The 16,702-nt window shown below is 42.3% G+C and overlaps 1 protein-coding gene across 1 annotated transcript in view; it reads left to right on the forward strand.

The window, feature by feature from the left end:
* Nucleotides 1-3,431: 3,431 nt before the first annotated feature.
* LOC129697085 (hippocalcin-like protein 1) overlaps nt 3,432-16,702 on the forward strand; it is a 63,422-nt gene continuing 50,151 nt past the window's right edge. Inside the window, exon 1 of the mRNA XM_055635305.1 lies at nt 3,432-3,771. The gene's annotated coding sequence lies outside the window, so the exon portion shown is untranslated. The remainder of the gene's footprint in view (nt 3,772-16,702) is intronic.

Raw genomic sequence — 16,702 nt, forward strand, 5'->3', positions numbered from 1 at the left:
ATACTGCCTGTAAGGGAAATTCATTTCGTTGTCTCAAATTGAGACAATGACAATAAATTTGAATACAATACAATAACAAGATCAGAGATAGATAGATAGTCCATGCGTCTATTTACATTATCTGCTCTATGGGTGGTGGGCTAGCAAGAAAATATCAAGTGCATTGTGTGATCCATTTAAGTTAATTTTGCTATGGTAACACAGCTCATATATACATTTAACATCTCCTTTGCCACAAAATTGTAGATGTAGTGTATGAGATGCTGAAAGGACATGGCTCATTTAGAAATCCACAAGTCTCTGTGCTAACCATTAAGCATGATATAATCGTCTACGCTGATTTGTTTTAACTCTTGCCCATTGTTATCCATCGAATCATAGAATCATGCAATCTAGAGTGGATCAGAGCTGTTGTGTTTGTGTCAGCTCTTTAAAGGAGCTAGCCAATTAGGCACTTGCCTTGCTTTTACTCCACGGCCCTTTATTTTTCCCTCGTTAATTATACATCTTACCTATCTTACAGTTCTGCACCGTTGAATTTGCTTTCACCAACCAGTCGTGCATTGAATTCTAGATTATAACAATTCCTCTCCCTTTAATTCTTTTGCCAATTAGCATAAATTTGTGCACTGGTTATCAACCGACTCTACCTACTTTTATAAAACCCTTTGAGATTTTGAACACTTCTATTAAACCATTGCTAAGATTTAATGCTGCCCATTCTTCAAAGCTGCACATATCAATAAAATATATATTTTTAAATATTTTTTGTTTGGCTTGTAAAAATATAAATAAGAATGCTATGCTATAGGTTTTAGTCAAAGTCAAGTGTTTTGTTTAGATAGATGTTATTATTTTGCTAAGGCAAATTTATAGTACATGCATAATGCTATATTCATGCAACAGCAGACTCATTATGAAAACATGAAGCAGGTGGTTTGGATGGAGATGACAGTTCACAGTAAAAGAATGGAATCTTTGAAGAAGAGAAAAAAAAACATAGCTGCAGCAATATACTTTATTTAGCAAATGGCTTAACGACTCGACTTTGGTGAACGTGCAAACAACACAGGCGTAGAGTGGCCTTCATCAGCAAGTATATGAATCAGACTGCACTTCCACCCCAATTATGGTCAATTTCATTCCATTGGCTAAATGTATATTTAAGACCTTCTCAGGAGAGAAGGAATGGGTGACGTTTCAGGTCAAGACCCTTGGGTCTCGACCCGAAACATCACGCATTCCATTTCTTCAGAGATGCTGCCTGTCCTACTGAGTTACTCCAGCATTTTGTGTCTATCTTCGGTTTAAACCAGCATCTGCAGTTCCTTCCTACACTTTAAGACCTTCTCCATACGCGGTCTATTAGAATCGAAAGTGTGTCACGTCCTCATCCATTCTGTGGGTAATGAGGTCATTGTTTGCTCTGCCCTTGATAGGGCAGGAGGCAGATGGCAAAACAAATGGATGTTGGAGGCAGTACACTCCCTCTGCCATTTACACTAAGCTTATGTATGCTCCTGGTGATTTTAATTACTAGGGATGTATAGGAAAGTTACAACTAGCACTTAAATCAAAAGCAAAATACTACAAATGCTGGAAATCTGGTTAAAACATATATTTCTGCACACTCTGTGACAGATAAAGTAATAACAGTTATGATAAGTAATAAGTGCAGGGATGAGCTGTGGTCATGATCCATGCCAGGCAGCATTAACCTCTGTGAATCACCTCTCACCCCCGCCCCCCCCAACCCCCATTGAACATCCTCAATGACTGACCATCCAAACTTGAGAATTTCAAATATCTACAACCTTAACTGAATTAATGTTTGCTTGTCTAAGTATTCTTTATTTTAAGATCATGGGCTGATTCCACCCTGCTCCCAAGTAGAGAATCTCAAGTCAGGAGAACCATCCTGTCAGTGTCTTACACATTACAGTTACCTCTTCTTACATTCCTCTGAACTCCAAAGAATAAACCCCAAAGCAAAATAACTCCAAATAGTGGCATTCTGATGAAGAAGCAGAAAATCTTGGAAGTAGTCAGCAGGCCAGGAAGCAATGCAGCGTAAATATAATGTATATTTCTCTCTTTGCAAATCCTGTTTGATCTGCTAAATATTTTCAGTATTTGCTATCTTTTTATTGCAACGAATAAAAGCCCATTTTACTCAAGCTCTGTTCAGATAACAACCCTCTTATCACATGAATCAATGGAGCAAACATTTGTGAAATCTTCGAGCATGTATTTTCTTGTTCAGCAATTCAATTGTATGGCTCCAAAATAATTCAGTTAATTAAATAAAGGCAGAAAAAAAATGCTGCAAGCACTCAGGAGGCAGGGGGGGGAGCACCTGTGCAAATAGACAAAAAATTATCATTACCGGTGTTTCTGGTTCCACTGAACCTGTCTGACATGCATTTTATTACAAATTCCCAGGACGTCGTTATTTTTTTTCAATTTTCATATTTGTAGTTAAATAGAAACACAGAGGACTAATTCTGGAAATTATTGTTGCTCATCCTGTGTTGTAAAATAATTATTTTCTTAGAGATAGACATTTACAAGGACTTTCTAATGAAAGATGGGAAAAGGGTCTGGGTTTACTGGGAGCATTCAAAAATCATCTGTGTTGGCCGAATTTTTATCCGGTGAACCATTACTCCTCTGTCAGACTATGTTGGGAAATGCATCTCTAAATCTCATGTTCTGCAATGGTTGCACGAAACTTCATAGTAATTTAAACATTAAACTGTGAAAAATCTTCCTTTACTTCTCAATACCGTTTAATTGCTCCTCTCAGAAGTTACTTTAAATGGCTACATATTGGAAACAATTGTATCTCATAACAAATAACACAAGCACTCGAATAATTTACAATCCAATCAATTTAACCGAAAATAAACTGATTGACATGGGGGTAGGGAGAGTCCATTGCAATACCGTTATTCTTCTAGGATCTTCCTGTGAGAATTACAAAAAAATACCAGAGAAGTAACAAGGAAGTTTATGCTTTTGAACATGTATGCATAAAAACACTGCTTTTGCGATTTATGGATCCAAACGAGTATACAAACTGCACGTTCTTGCTGCCTAAAGGGGATTATCTATTAATAAAAGCACTAAATCCATGGTGTTAGAGGCTGCAGCTCCTAGTGGTGCGCTACACGCGCACGCTGAGCCCGGGCCTCGCGCCCCACTTCCTGCCCCGGGGACCAGAGTGTGCTAAGTGCAAAGAGAGAGGGAGAGACCTGTCACTTATTTGGTAATTAAATAAAGTTGAGGCGTGAGAATGAGCGCGGATTCCTCTTGCCAGGTTCCCGCGGAGATGACTGCAGGAGATGTCATTGTGCAGAGAGGGAGGAGGGCAGTGGGCTGGATGGTGTGAGTGTGAGCCTCTCCCTCTCCCCCACTGGCCAGCGGTGTGGGCTGGCCCTTGAGAAGGTTACATGGTAGCGCGGCGGCGGCGCCGCTTCATCTCGTCCCGGCCTGAAATGGGAAGCGCTGCAGCAGCGGAGCGCTCTGCCTGCACCCACCTCACACCCCGCTCGCATTCATGCCTGCACCGTCTGTGCTCGCTCCCGTCCGCTCACGCTGAACTAACCAGCACCGCTCTAAGGCTTTTTTATACGGTTTAAAGTTGCATGCCGTTATTCAGACACTTTTCTTTTTAAAACAAGATTTCAACACAGAAAACAGAACACCGGAGTGACAAAGTAGAAGTGAAGGAGGGGGAAACACCTCTGAAGAGCACCCTACAGGTAGACGGTGAGTCTCTCTACAGTACGTGGGCTGTTGGATTGCGGGGAGAGAAACTGTAACTATCCATGCGGTTTTTGTAGCCGTTCACGGGAGTCGAGAAGGTGCGAGAAAAAAGTATGGAAAGGCCCGTCCGCATTTATCTTTCACTCAACAAACAATTTCTCAGCAAGTATTCACGCCCCCTTTCCTCCCCGAGGCCGCATTCTGTCATTTTACACTGCAAAGTAACCGCGACACGTTGACTTAATTTCGCGTCGACTCGGTTCTGCTTTTTTGTTTTGGAAACTTATTTTTTCTCTCTCTGGCGATTCAACGTCGAAAAGTTGACTGAGGATTCGGGCTCCAAAAGGTGTATTTTGTTTTCTTTGTTGGCTCTGTGGTGATGAATGATGAATGTTGTTATTAGAAAGACTAGCTGGTGGCGCGTAACTGTTTTCGAGGTGGTTAGGGGATGTTCAAAATTCCTGTTGATGTTGACAGCTGCAGCAGTATCCGCGGACAGTCAACGGTGACTTGCTTATTTGCGCTCTTTGCATTTCCGAACGTTTCAATACTTAATCGTCCCCTTTTTACTAGATATAACGCCTAAAGCCAGCGACGCAACATTGAAGCCTCGTGCATTGGCTTTAAGAATAACACGTTAAACGTTTCCCCGACGTACAGAGGAAACCCCTTGATCTAATGAAGTCAGGGTAATGCATGTCAAAACAGTGGACTTGATTGTTATTATCGTATAAATTAAAAACTCATTATCCCAAAGGTAAATATTCTGGTGGGACAGCAAAGTTGCCTTACTTCAAAATGTACTTTCAACGTATTGACCATAACTGGTTTCTCGCCTGACGTACAGCAATCTATACATAAAGGGAATTAAACGTACACGGCTCAGCTTTCCGGGTGTAGGGCCTGTGGTGGCAGATGTACACAGTTTGAAGTTCTGGTTCAAGGCCTGTGCTCGTTTCCTTTCACTTACTCTAATGCGATTTGAAAACGGTGATCAGATCATGTTGGTGAGATTATAAAAACGTGGCAATAGGATCCTCTGTTGGACTAATATTTTAAGTAAAGACCAGCACTTTGTGACATAAACCTTTAGTCCAAACAATGTTCCAGGGAATTGACCAGTCGACAGTTTTCAAGTGAGAATGCTAAAGAAGCTCAAAACAGTTTGCATTCTTCTCACTAGCAATGAATGCCCCATTGTGCATCTCCTTTACAATGCTAACCAGGAAGAAAAAAAAATACTCGATTGAGTCTGACATAACCATACATCTTGCAGGTCAGTCAGCAAGTTATGAGTGGTGTTGGAGGTCTGACAGAAATTTAAACTTATCAGATGTTTTTTTAATTTTCGTTCACACCGTGGTGAATGGTTAGTAATGTAAAGCGGTGAAATGTGTACGTTGTCTAACATGTTGGGCATGTGTAAATAGTGTTAATGTTAGGCTGTGTAAATATGAACATTCCCACAATATTGCTTTTCAGACGAGTATTAGGGGCAGATGGTCCAATGCAGTGGTTGAGTTAATGGGATCTAGTAACTTGCATAATGAGGGGCTCAACCATGCCTGGTTGTTTGCCTCCTTGGAAAAAATGGTTTAATTTCATTTTGGGTTTTGTAACGAGATGTGACATCCCTAGTGTGGTGATGCCAGATTAACAATAAAATGCTTGTTTGGTAAATCTGTTCAAATAATTGATTAGTCTGTAGTTTTGTGGAAATTAAGATGGTAGTGTTGATAGGTGAGAATGCTTAATGTTTGCTATTCAGTGCTTTCATCGTCAAAGGTCATTTGCAGTGCAAGCCCCTTAATTGTGCTCATGATGTACACAAATAGCACACCTTTTATTAGGCAAGAGGGAATTTCTCTTCACCAGTCCTTTAAAATGTTTGGCTTGTATCTACTAACGTTCGCGTGGTTAATTTAGCCCTTTACAAAAATAATTTAAACTCCATTAATTTGAAACGTGTCTATAAAATATGATACCCCGAGAAAGCTCTTTATTTGGAGAAAATGATTTTTGAATTTGTTGCAGGTGTTTTGCTTCCCATGTCATATTTCTGATGGATGTGTTGTATTCTCCATGTGATGAGAGAGGAATTTTGTTGATGTAACAAGCGAAATGGGAACATTTTCATTGTGTTAAGAGAAATGACAACAAATCACACAACCTCTTGAGTAAAAACAATTAATAATTGAGATGTAGATTAAAGGATTATAAAATAAATCTTTTTTTTAAGTTTGAATTTAAATGATTTAAAAATTGTTCAAAAAACAAGCCCAACTAATTAAAAGATGTCATATTGAACCTAACTATGTTCTGCAGTTACTTGCTGAACTCTGAGATCAATTAATTAGTATAACTTTGCAAGATATTGTTTTCCGGATTTAAATTATTATTTGGGGATTGCACAATTAAGTAGAATAAACGTTACTCTAACTAAATAGAGCGAGATACTTTTGACCTGAGTTTGTTCCCCAGTTACTAGCTGAGCTCAAGTCAAATTATTTTGCATTGCAGACATTTGTAATATATTGTCTGTGTATTTAATTTGCATGGTTATAAATATAGTATAATTAATCAAGAAAAAAATAAACACTTGCTTTGTTAAACAATGCTAGGGCACAATTGTGCCTTCCTGTGGGAAACTGCATCAGTAGATTTTATTAACATATCGTACACTTCCACTGAGCACTATGCTGTATTGGAACTTGTATAGATTCCTATTGCATGATTGTGGCAAAACTCTTGCTTATCTGCTTTTCCAAATGAATTTATTCTTTTTAAGGCAGCACACATTTGTGTTTAAATGTAATGTGGCATATTTCAGTAGTTGTAAAACATACTTTTATTGTTACACACGATTCTTAATCTTGGCCCCTAATATTTACAGTAATGTTGTAAATCTGGTGTGTTTCATGATGCAGTGTCTGAGTGATATTTAAATACAATTGAAATCTTTAGGCTTTTAAATCGCAAGTAGCTTGTTTTACGAATGATGACAATATGGTGGTTAACCTGGAAAATTAGATTTGAGTTGTATAATGAAGCACCTAATAGGATTTGCTATCCTTGTGGACTGTATCTCGGCCAACCTAATCGTATAATTCTGTGGGCATTATCGCGTTAAGAGCTTTTATCTAGGTGCTATTTTTAAATGCTTTATTTTAGTCATTGTTAAAGATTTTTAAAAGTGGTATGCTTTCTATATTTCTCAAATGCTGCAGCTAATGCGTTCACTAATTTGAATCTGTTGCTTGTATGAAAATTGCAAGTTTGCTAATTCTATAACTTGAACTATTTGCCAGGAGTGAGAAGATTGCCTAAATATAAACACAGATTTCGGTATAACTGTATAGCAATGCATAATATATATATAATCTTTTTTTTGTGTGTTATCCATATGTCATGAAACAGTCCATCCTCGAACCATTCTGTGGACTAATTAAATTTATTAAGATAGCTGGCTGTTCAGACTAGTGTCCTCGTATTGACTGCTTAGTTTCCCATGTGAGGAGGTGCACAGCAGGAGCTTATCAGCCCTTAAAGAGGTAATCAAAAGCTCCCATGTCAGAGATTATAGTCAGACATCTACATCTGGTATCACTGTAGAACTATTCTGCTCAACATGATTTATTTTTAGAATATTAAATACCGAAATAGAAAATGGACCTTTTCTCCTTTAGAACTGGGCATTGTTGCCTTGTCATAACCAAAGGTTTTTGATCTGAAATATTGACTTTATTTTGTCAAAAATATTGCCAAACCAGGTGAGTGTTTAAAATTTTATGCAGTTTTAAATTTACATTTCCTGGTCTTTTTGGAGCCGATTTTTCTTTTGATTTGACCATATAACTGTTGCCCAGAGTTACTATTCTGCGCTTTGCCTCAATATGGATGCACTAAGTGTTATGAAAACTAAATTACAAACATAAATTGTGTGGGGAATGACGGGAGGGGGAGAGCGAGAGGGTGAGAAGCTTGCAAATTCTTTGGTTTAGAATTGTCAATGGAATTAGAGCATGGCATTATCTTTTGACATTCTTTATTTTTATTTGATGTCTCTGTCCTTGGTGGCCATTAGTTGGGCAGAATTATAATGGAATCTACTAAGTTCTAACAAGTATAAAGACTCGGTAACAGGTTATAAAACCTATTAGCTAATTTTATTTCCCATTTGTGAACGGGAAATTCAGGCATTGCAAATGGATCCCAACAGTTCATAATTGCTATAATTTTCATCTTGGAGATGACTACAGCTCGTAATACAATGTTGGTATTGTATTAATAGCTTTGAAATTACATGGAACCAAATGATGTGAAACCCTAAAGTATCAACATGTCAGTGATGGCATATCGATTGATGACCTTGAAGCCTCTTTGATTGACACTTCAGTCTCGGCCACAGCAGCATCAAAGAGCCTGAGCCAAGAGCAGAACCGGTTACAGTTGGTGTTTGGAGATGTTTTGGAAGCTAGCTAAAGAAATGCTTACAAATGGAGAGCCGCATCCTCTGCCTATGAGAACTGATTTATAACACAGTTTTGTGCCGGAGGACCAGATTTATGCTTGGTCACTGGGGTTGAGAATTAGGATTTCATGAGTTGTCAATTCTATTGTTTTTTAAATCAGACTTGTGTTCAATTAGTTTCTGATATTTGGAGTTCTCTTTTAGTTGAAGGATTAAAATGGCCATATTTAATTTGGAGCTATGATTGCAGTCTACACTTGTTTAAGAAATCTAGCAGCATTTGTAACTAATCATATGGAACAATATCATTGGAGAACCTTTGATATCAAATATAAATCACCAGTTTAATTTAAAAAAAAAAAATGGAATTGATGGAAGTGGTCATACCATCTCTTTCAGTACATATTAACTGTTTCTTTAATATAACGGGGTTTTTTTGCAATCCTGCTAAATACATCTCTACAAGACCATAAGCTTCCATCTGCACAAAGGGATGTTGCCTTTTATTTGGATCATATTTTTGTTGGATAACATGTTTGCACAGATTTCCCTTGAGTGGAGCGATTCTCCACGGGCAGTCTCATAAGTACTTCATCTGTCGCTTTGCTCCATGTGTACGGTACTATGACAATTAAGTGGAAACTTTCGAACCTGGCTGCAATCAATGGTTCTATCTTTACTTTTATCATTGGATACACTACTATATTGAGGGTGCAGTGGTTACATTACTAGAACAGACCCCCCAATTTACCTGTTTACTGTGCCAGGGTTCTGTCTGAGAGAGCCTTTTGTTTGTCACATGCAAGTTCGCTCCATAACCATGTGAGTTCCTTCTAGGTTCTCTAGTTTCTTTCCACCCCCTAACGATGCATTAGGTTGGTTAGTGTGGATTATCTCTTTATTTAGGTATACGTCAAAACAATCAAAACGGGAGTGGACATATGTGAGAATAAGATGCAGAATTAAACTTTTAGTTTAGTTTATTGTACTGGGGAACAGTGAAAAGCTTTTTTGTTGCATGCTATCCAGTCAGTGGAAGGACTATACATGATTGCAATCAAGCTGACAACAGTGATATAGATATAGGACAAAAGGAATAACGTATAAAGTAAAGTCTGATTAAAGACAGTCCGAGGGTCTCCAATGAGGTAGCGCAGGACTGCTCTCTAGTTGGTGATAGGATGGTTCAGTTGACAGATGACAGCTGGGAAGAAAATGTCCCTGAATCTGGAGGTATGTGTTTTCACACTTCTGTACCTCTTGCCTGAGGGGAGAAGAGGGAGTGTCTGGGCTGAGACTAATTTTTGATTATGCTGGTGGACTTGCCGAGGCAGTGTGAAGTGTATATGGAGTCGATGGAAGGGGGTTGGTTTGTGTAATGGTCTGGTCTGCGTCCACAATTCTCAACAATTTCTTACATTCTTGGATGGAGCTGTTCCCAAACCGTGCTGTGATGCATCCTGATAAAATGCTTTCTATGGCACATCTGTAGACGTTGGTGAGAGTTGTTGGGGACATGCCAAACTTCCTCAGCCTTCTGAGGAATTAGAGACATTAGTGTGCTTTATTGGCCATTGCCTTGCTATGGGTAGTCCAGGACAAGTTGCTGGTTAACTCTACTCCTAGGAATTTTGGGCTTTCATTCATCTCTATTCAGTGCCGTCAATATATTCTGGGGTATGTGTAGCACCTTGTTTCCTGAAGTCGATCACTTTCTCCTTTGTCTTGTTGAAATTGAGAGAAAAGTTGTTGTCTTGACACCAGGTTACGAGGTTCTTAATCTTATTCCTGTACTCCGTCTAGTCATTATTTGACACCCGGACCACAACGGTGGTGCCAACTACGAATTTGTAAATTGAGTTGTATTTGCATTTGTCTGCACAGCCGTGGGTATATGAGGAGTAGAGAAGGGCTGAGAATGCGTCCTTGTGGAGCACCATTGTTGAAGATTATTGTAGGGGATAATTTGTCACTCATCTTCAGTTGTTCAGGAAGTAAAGGATCCAGTTTCAGAGATGAGTGCTGACTCCAAGATCTATGAGTTTTGGATGAGCCAGGATGGGATAATGGCATTGAAAGCAGAGCTGTAGTCTATGAATTGAAGTCTTACGTAGCCGTCTCTCTTATTCAGGTGTCCCAGGGTTGAATGTAGGACCAGGGAGATGGCATTGGCCATGGACCTGTCAAGGTGGTAGGCGAACTGCAGTGGGTCAAAGTTGCTTGGCAGACGGTCCACTCACCTGCCTTCCTCCGGCCCCAACCCCCATCCTTGCCGTGTGTTCACCATCGCCTGTGACCTCCCCTCTCTGATACCGAACAGGCTGTCCTCAGAAGAGGCCTCACCTTTGTTCCCCTCCGTCCCCACCTCAGTGAGTTCCGCGTCCGCCATGATGTGGAGCTCTTGTTCCGTCGCCTCCGCATCAAAGCGTTTTTCCAATGGAAGGAGCCCTTGCCCCTCAGTGATGACCCCTTCGTCCTCCTCCAACGGACCGGACCCCCTCTTGGACTGCCCCTCATGGCCATCTTCCGGCTTTAGACCTTTTTATTTTAAAGTGCCGGCGGGACATCAACCGCCTCAACTTCTCAACTCCCCTTTCTTACTCTAACCTCTCCCCCCTGAATGTACAGCTCTACACTCACTCTGCAACAACCCAGACTGAGTGGTCAAACCTGCCAACAAGCAGGGTGCCGTGGTAGTCTGCCGTGCAGATCTCTACAAGGCTGGTCCTTGCACTCAACAACTTTTCGTTTGACTCCTCCAAATACAAGGCGTAGCTATGGGCACGTACATTAAGCAGCACATGGTGTCAAAACTCCCCTCCAGTTTTGACCCGTTCCAGTTTGCTTATCGGCCGAACCGCTCCACAGAGGATGCTATCTCTTCTGCAGTCCACCTGAGCCTACAACACCTGGAGGAGAGGAACACCCACGTGCGGATGCTGTTTGTTGATTTCAGCTCAGCATTTAATACGATAATCCCCCAGCATCTGGTGAGCAAACTGGCACCCCTAGGATTCAATAACAGACTATGCAACTGGATCCTGGATTTCCTTTCTGAAAGACCACAGTTTGTGCGGGTGGGGAAGAACACCTCCTCGGTCATCACACTGAGCACCGGCTCCCCTCAGGGCTGTGTCCTGAGTCCGCTGCTCTTTACATTGATGACACATGACTGTGTCGCCAGGTCCACTACTAACCATATCATCAAATACGCGGATGACACAACAGTAGTGGGCCTCATCCGCAATAACGACGACCAGGCATATAGAGAGGAGGTGGAACAGCTGGTGCAGCAGGAACAACCTTCTCCTAAATGTGAACAAAACCAAGGAGATTGTCGTCGATTTCAGAAGGAAAATTCAGCCCAGTCACACTCCACTTTGCATCAACAACTCAGCAGTGGAGCAGGTGAAAAGCATCAAGTTCCTGGGGGTGCATATAACGGACACCTTAAACTGGTCCACAAACATTACATCTCTGGCAAAACGGGCACAGCAGCGGTTGTACTTCCTCCGCAGGTTGAGAAGTTTACACCTCCACCCTCCCATCCTCGCCACTTTCTACAGAAGCACAATTGAGTCGGTCCTGACCAGCTGCATCTCTACGTGGTGCGGCAGCTGTACAGCTGCGGACTGGAAGTGCCTTCAGAGAGTGGTGAGGACAGCGGAAAAAATCATTGGGACTTCTCTTCCTTCCATCATGGACATGGGGTACAAGCGCTGTCTGAGTAGAGCTAAGGGCATTATCAGAGCCCCCACACACCCACAATTTGGACTGTTCATACTGCTTAACTCTGGGAGGAGGTACCGCAGCATGAAGAGCGGGACAACCAGGTTCTGCAACAGCTTCATCCCCCAGGCCATAAGATTACTGAACAATCAAAAAAACCGAGGCTAGAACTTTTTAAATATCGTCACTTTTAAAAACTTTTTAATATATATTTATTTTTACAGAACCATGCGCATGACGCATTTTTATGGACGCACCTGGAACTTTTATCTTTTAACTGATTTTGGAGAGTAAAATGCAACAAAATTTCGTTCAAGGTGCACTGTGTCTAGGTGTATATTTGAATGACAATAAAGTTTTCAATCATTCATTTCATTCATTTCATTCATTCATTCATTCATTCATTCATTCATTCATTCATGGGCCCTAGCTATGCCTGTCTCTTTGTAGGGTACATCGAACAATCTTTGTTGGAGGCATTACCAGGGCCCTATCCCCAAACTCTACCTCCGCTACATCGACGACTGCATTGGTGCCACCTCCAGCACCCACACACAACTCACTGATTTCATCCATTTTGCCACTAACTTCCATCCGACACTCAAATACACCTGGACTATTTCCAACATTTCCCTACAATTTCTAGACCTCACTATCTCCATTGCAGGTGATAGACTACTGACCGACATCCACTATAAACCCACTGACTCCCATGGCTATCTGGACTACTCTTCTTCCCACCCTGCTTCCTGTAAGGACTTAATCCCCTACTCCCAATTCCTCCATCTACGCCACATCTGCACCCAGGATGAGGTGTTCCACACCAGGGCATCAGAAATGTCCTTATTCCTCAGGGAACGGGGGGTCCCCTCTTCCACTAGAGATGAGGCTCTCCCCATCACCCCATTCGTAACCAGGGCAGAGTCAACTTCCACCCTACCAGCCATCGCATACAACAAATAATCCTCTGACATTTTAGCCACCTCCAACGGGATCCCACCACCGGCCACATTTTCCCATCTCCTCCCCTGTCTGCTTTCCGCAGAGATCGCCTCCTCTGTAACTCCCTGGTCAATTTGTCCCTTCCCACCCAAACCACCCCCGCTCCTGGCACTTTCCCTTGCAACCGGGGGAAATGCTACACTTGTCGCTTTACCTTCCCTCTTGACTCCATTTAAGGACCTAAGCAGCCTTTCCTGGTGCGGCAGAGGTTCACCTGCACGTCCTCCAACCTCATCTATTGCATCCGCTGCTCTAGGTGTCAGCTGCTGTACATCGGTGAGACCAAGCGTAGACTTGGCGATCGTTTCACCGAACACCTCCGCTCGGTCCGCATTAACCCATCTGATCTTCCGGTGGCTCAGCACTTCAACTCCCCCTCCCATTCCGAATCCGACCTTTCTGTCCTGGGCCTCCTTCATGGACATTGTGAGGACCACTGTAAATTGGAGGAGCAGCACCTAATATTTCGCTTGGGCAGTTTACACCCCAGCGGTATCAACATTGACTTCTATAATTTCAGTAGTCCCTGCTTTCTCCTCAGCTCTCCCTCAGCCCACTGTCTCAGCCTCTTCCTTTCTTCATCCCGGCCCCCCCTCACATCAGTCTGAAGAAGGATCTCGACCCCAAACGTTGCCTATTTACTTTGCTCCATAGATGCTGCCTCGCCCGCTGAGTTTCTTCATCATTTTTGTTTACCTTCGATTTTCCAGCATCTGCAGCTCCTTCTTAAACATGCTGATAGTACTTTGGTATGTACGCCACTGAGGTTGACTTGGTTGCAGTCTCTGGCTACAATGACCAGGGCTTTGGGGTGTTGATAGTGGAGTACAGTTCATTCAGAGAAAGCGACGTCTGCAAGGGGAGAAAGAAGAGAAGAAATGACACTGGCAGGATTGCTCTGCTGAGAGCAAGCACACATCTGATGAGCTGAATGCTTGTGTCATAGTAAATTTAACTAAATTCCAGGGTAGCTGTTCAATTTAAATTTGGATTAATATCTGAAAGACAGCCATGTTTTATAACTTCTCCAGTGTTTTTAACACCATCTGGCCTACACTGCTAGGGAGCAAACTGACAAAGATGTAGGTGGATGCTCCATTGGTGTCCTGGATCACCAACTACCTGACTTGACGACCGCAGTGTGTCAGGCTACAGAGCTGCGTTTCGGACAATGCAGTGAGCAACACGGCCCTCTCTCCCTTCCTGTTCACCATCTACACCTCCGACTTCAGATACACCTCGGACACCTGCAGACGTTTTCAGATGACTCTGCAATTGTAGGCTGCATCAGTGAGGGGAGGGAAGCTGAATACAGAGGTGTAGTTAGACTTTGCTGAGTGGTGTGGGCTGAATCACCTGCAGCTCGACACCGACAAGAGTAAGGAGTTAGTGGTGGACTTTAGGAGGCGAGGAACACCTCTGTCCCTTGTCTCCATCAAGGTTGTGGATGTGTAGTTTACCAAGGAGTACAAGTACCTTGGAGTTTATCTCGACAGTAAACTGGACTGATACAGGAACGCTGAGGCACTGTATAAGAAGGGACAGAGCCGGCTGTACTTTCTGAGGAGGTTCCACTCTTTCAACGCCTGCCGTAAGATGCTTCAGATGTTCTATCAATTGATGGTGGCCAGTGCCATCTTCTTCACCGTTGGGTGCTGGGGTAGCAAAGTGAAGGCCATGGACAGCAACAGAATTAACAAACTCATCGCGAAGGCTGGCTCCTTCCTGGGGGTGGAGTGGGATTCACTGGAGATGGTCTTGGGAGGATGCTCCTCAAACTGCGGTGCATCTTGGACAATACAGCTCACCCCCTCCATGACTCACGGGTCAACCTGAGGAGCGCCTTCAGCAACAGACTGGTTCCACCATGATGCAGCACAGAATGCCACAGGAGATCCTTTTTCCCTGTGGCTATCAAACTGTACAACCCCCCTCTCTTCTGTTGTGGGGTAGACTGACTCCCCCATCCCGCCTCCCCAATCTTTGCACATCCCCAATCCTGAACTTTCTACTTGACACTTTAATTTCATGTATCTTGTTGTGTTTTATGACAGTTGGCAGACCAATTTCCCTCCTGGGATAAATAACGTTGTATTGTATTGTATATCTTGAATTAAAGACTAGCAATAGTCCTGGTTGAAATGACGGAGACTACCATTTTGTTGTTTAAGAACCCAATGTACTAATGTCCTTGACGGGAACATTAAGGACTTTAGCACAAGATCCACAATAATGTGTTTGACTCTTAACGGCCCACTGAATTGTCCAAAATGGCAACTCTGGGGAGGGAATAGACAAGCGATAGATCAGGTTGGGACGTCATGTGTCCATTTCCTCACCAGATGGTGCCTGACCTGCTGAGTTTCCCCAGCACTTTGTGTTTTGCTCACATTCAGCCTTGTTGATCTTGCAATATCCTCCCAACCAATCCTGGATTTGGAATATCCAAATTATGATGGCTGTCCTACAGCCAAGTAAAGCCTGACCAAGGCACACGCACTGTATCATACCTAATAGTTAACATGTCAGTATTATCCATTGCAGCTTCCCTTGTTTGTCTTTCCCACTATCAGGACAGAACAACCAAATTTGATGGTAGATACAGGCAAGGAGTAGCAATCATTTCATATTTCATGGCATCAGAACATCAATGGTTTTCTTAACATGTGTGACATTTCCACTTAGTTGGTGTGATTTCTAGATTGAATTGACTTGAATGGTTATACCAGCTCCCTTAGTGCCTACTCACTGTATCTTCATTAATCATGGCCGGTGGTATCCATTCCTTATTGTATCTACACAAGCAAATGCGATAAGGAAATCTGATTACCACCTAATCTCAGCTGATATATTGGTGCTCCTCCATGTTGAATAGTGTGAAGCAGCACTGGAAGTAGCAAAATGACAATGCACCTTGTGTGGGAGCTTCAGATCCATCACCACTGATTGAGCTACCTGACTGGATCTTCAAGAGTGAACAAACCAATATTAGGAATAAGTTGTTTAAGAAAGAAGGAACTGCAGATGCTGGAAAATCGAAAATCTGAAAGGGTTTCGGCCCGAAACGTTGCCTATTTCCTTCGCTCCATAGATCCTGCTGCACCCGCTGAGTTTCTCCAGCATTTTTGTGTACATTAGGAATAAGTTTCTGGGTAGACATCACAGATGGTTCTGCCCATCACAGCCTTGGTAAAAGTGACCACTACATGGTCTTGTGCAGGGAAAAGTACTGTCTTTGCACTGAGTGCATGCTCCATTGTGTTTTCTGGCACTCCTATAATGCTAGATGAAGTAATCCACAACATATCATGAATGCTCAGTTTTGCAGCAGAAAAATATACATAACCTGTCACCACATAGTCCAGTGTATTACCTGCTCTCATGCATGCTTAATGGGTAAAACAAGTCAGACTATCAAATGATCCCACAGCCAATAAATACGATCAAACTCAATAACCTAGCCACTTTTGATCATGAGCAGGGATGGACAATTAAATAGTTAACTGAGAGATGATTGTATAAACATTGCCATCCCCAGGCTCATTGGGGCCGTCTCAGCTGCTAACAATGAAGCTGATCTACTTGTCAGCCTGTTCCAACCAAAAGTTAGGAATGGATGATCACTCGACATTCATGTCCTAAAAGCGGCAGACCCGCACCAACTATACTATTGATTATCATAAAGTGCCCACCATCCGCTTACAGTGGATCAGTAACCCAACTGAATTAATC

Source organism: Leucoraja erinacea, chromosome 5, assembly GCF_028641065.1.
Source record: "Leucoraja erinacea ecotype New England chromosome 5, Leri_hhj_1, whole genome shotgun sequence".
NCBI lineage: Eukaryota > Metazoa > Chordata > Chondrichthyes > Rajiformes > Rajidae > Leucoraja > Leucoraja erinaceus.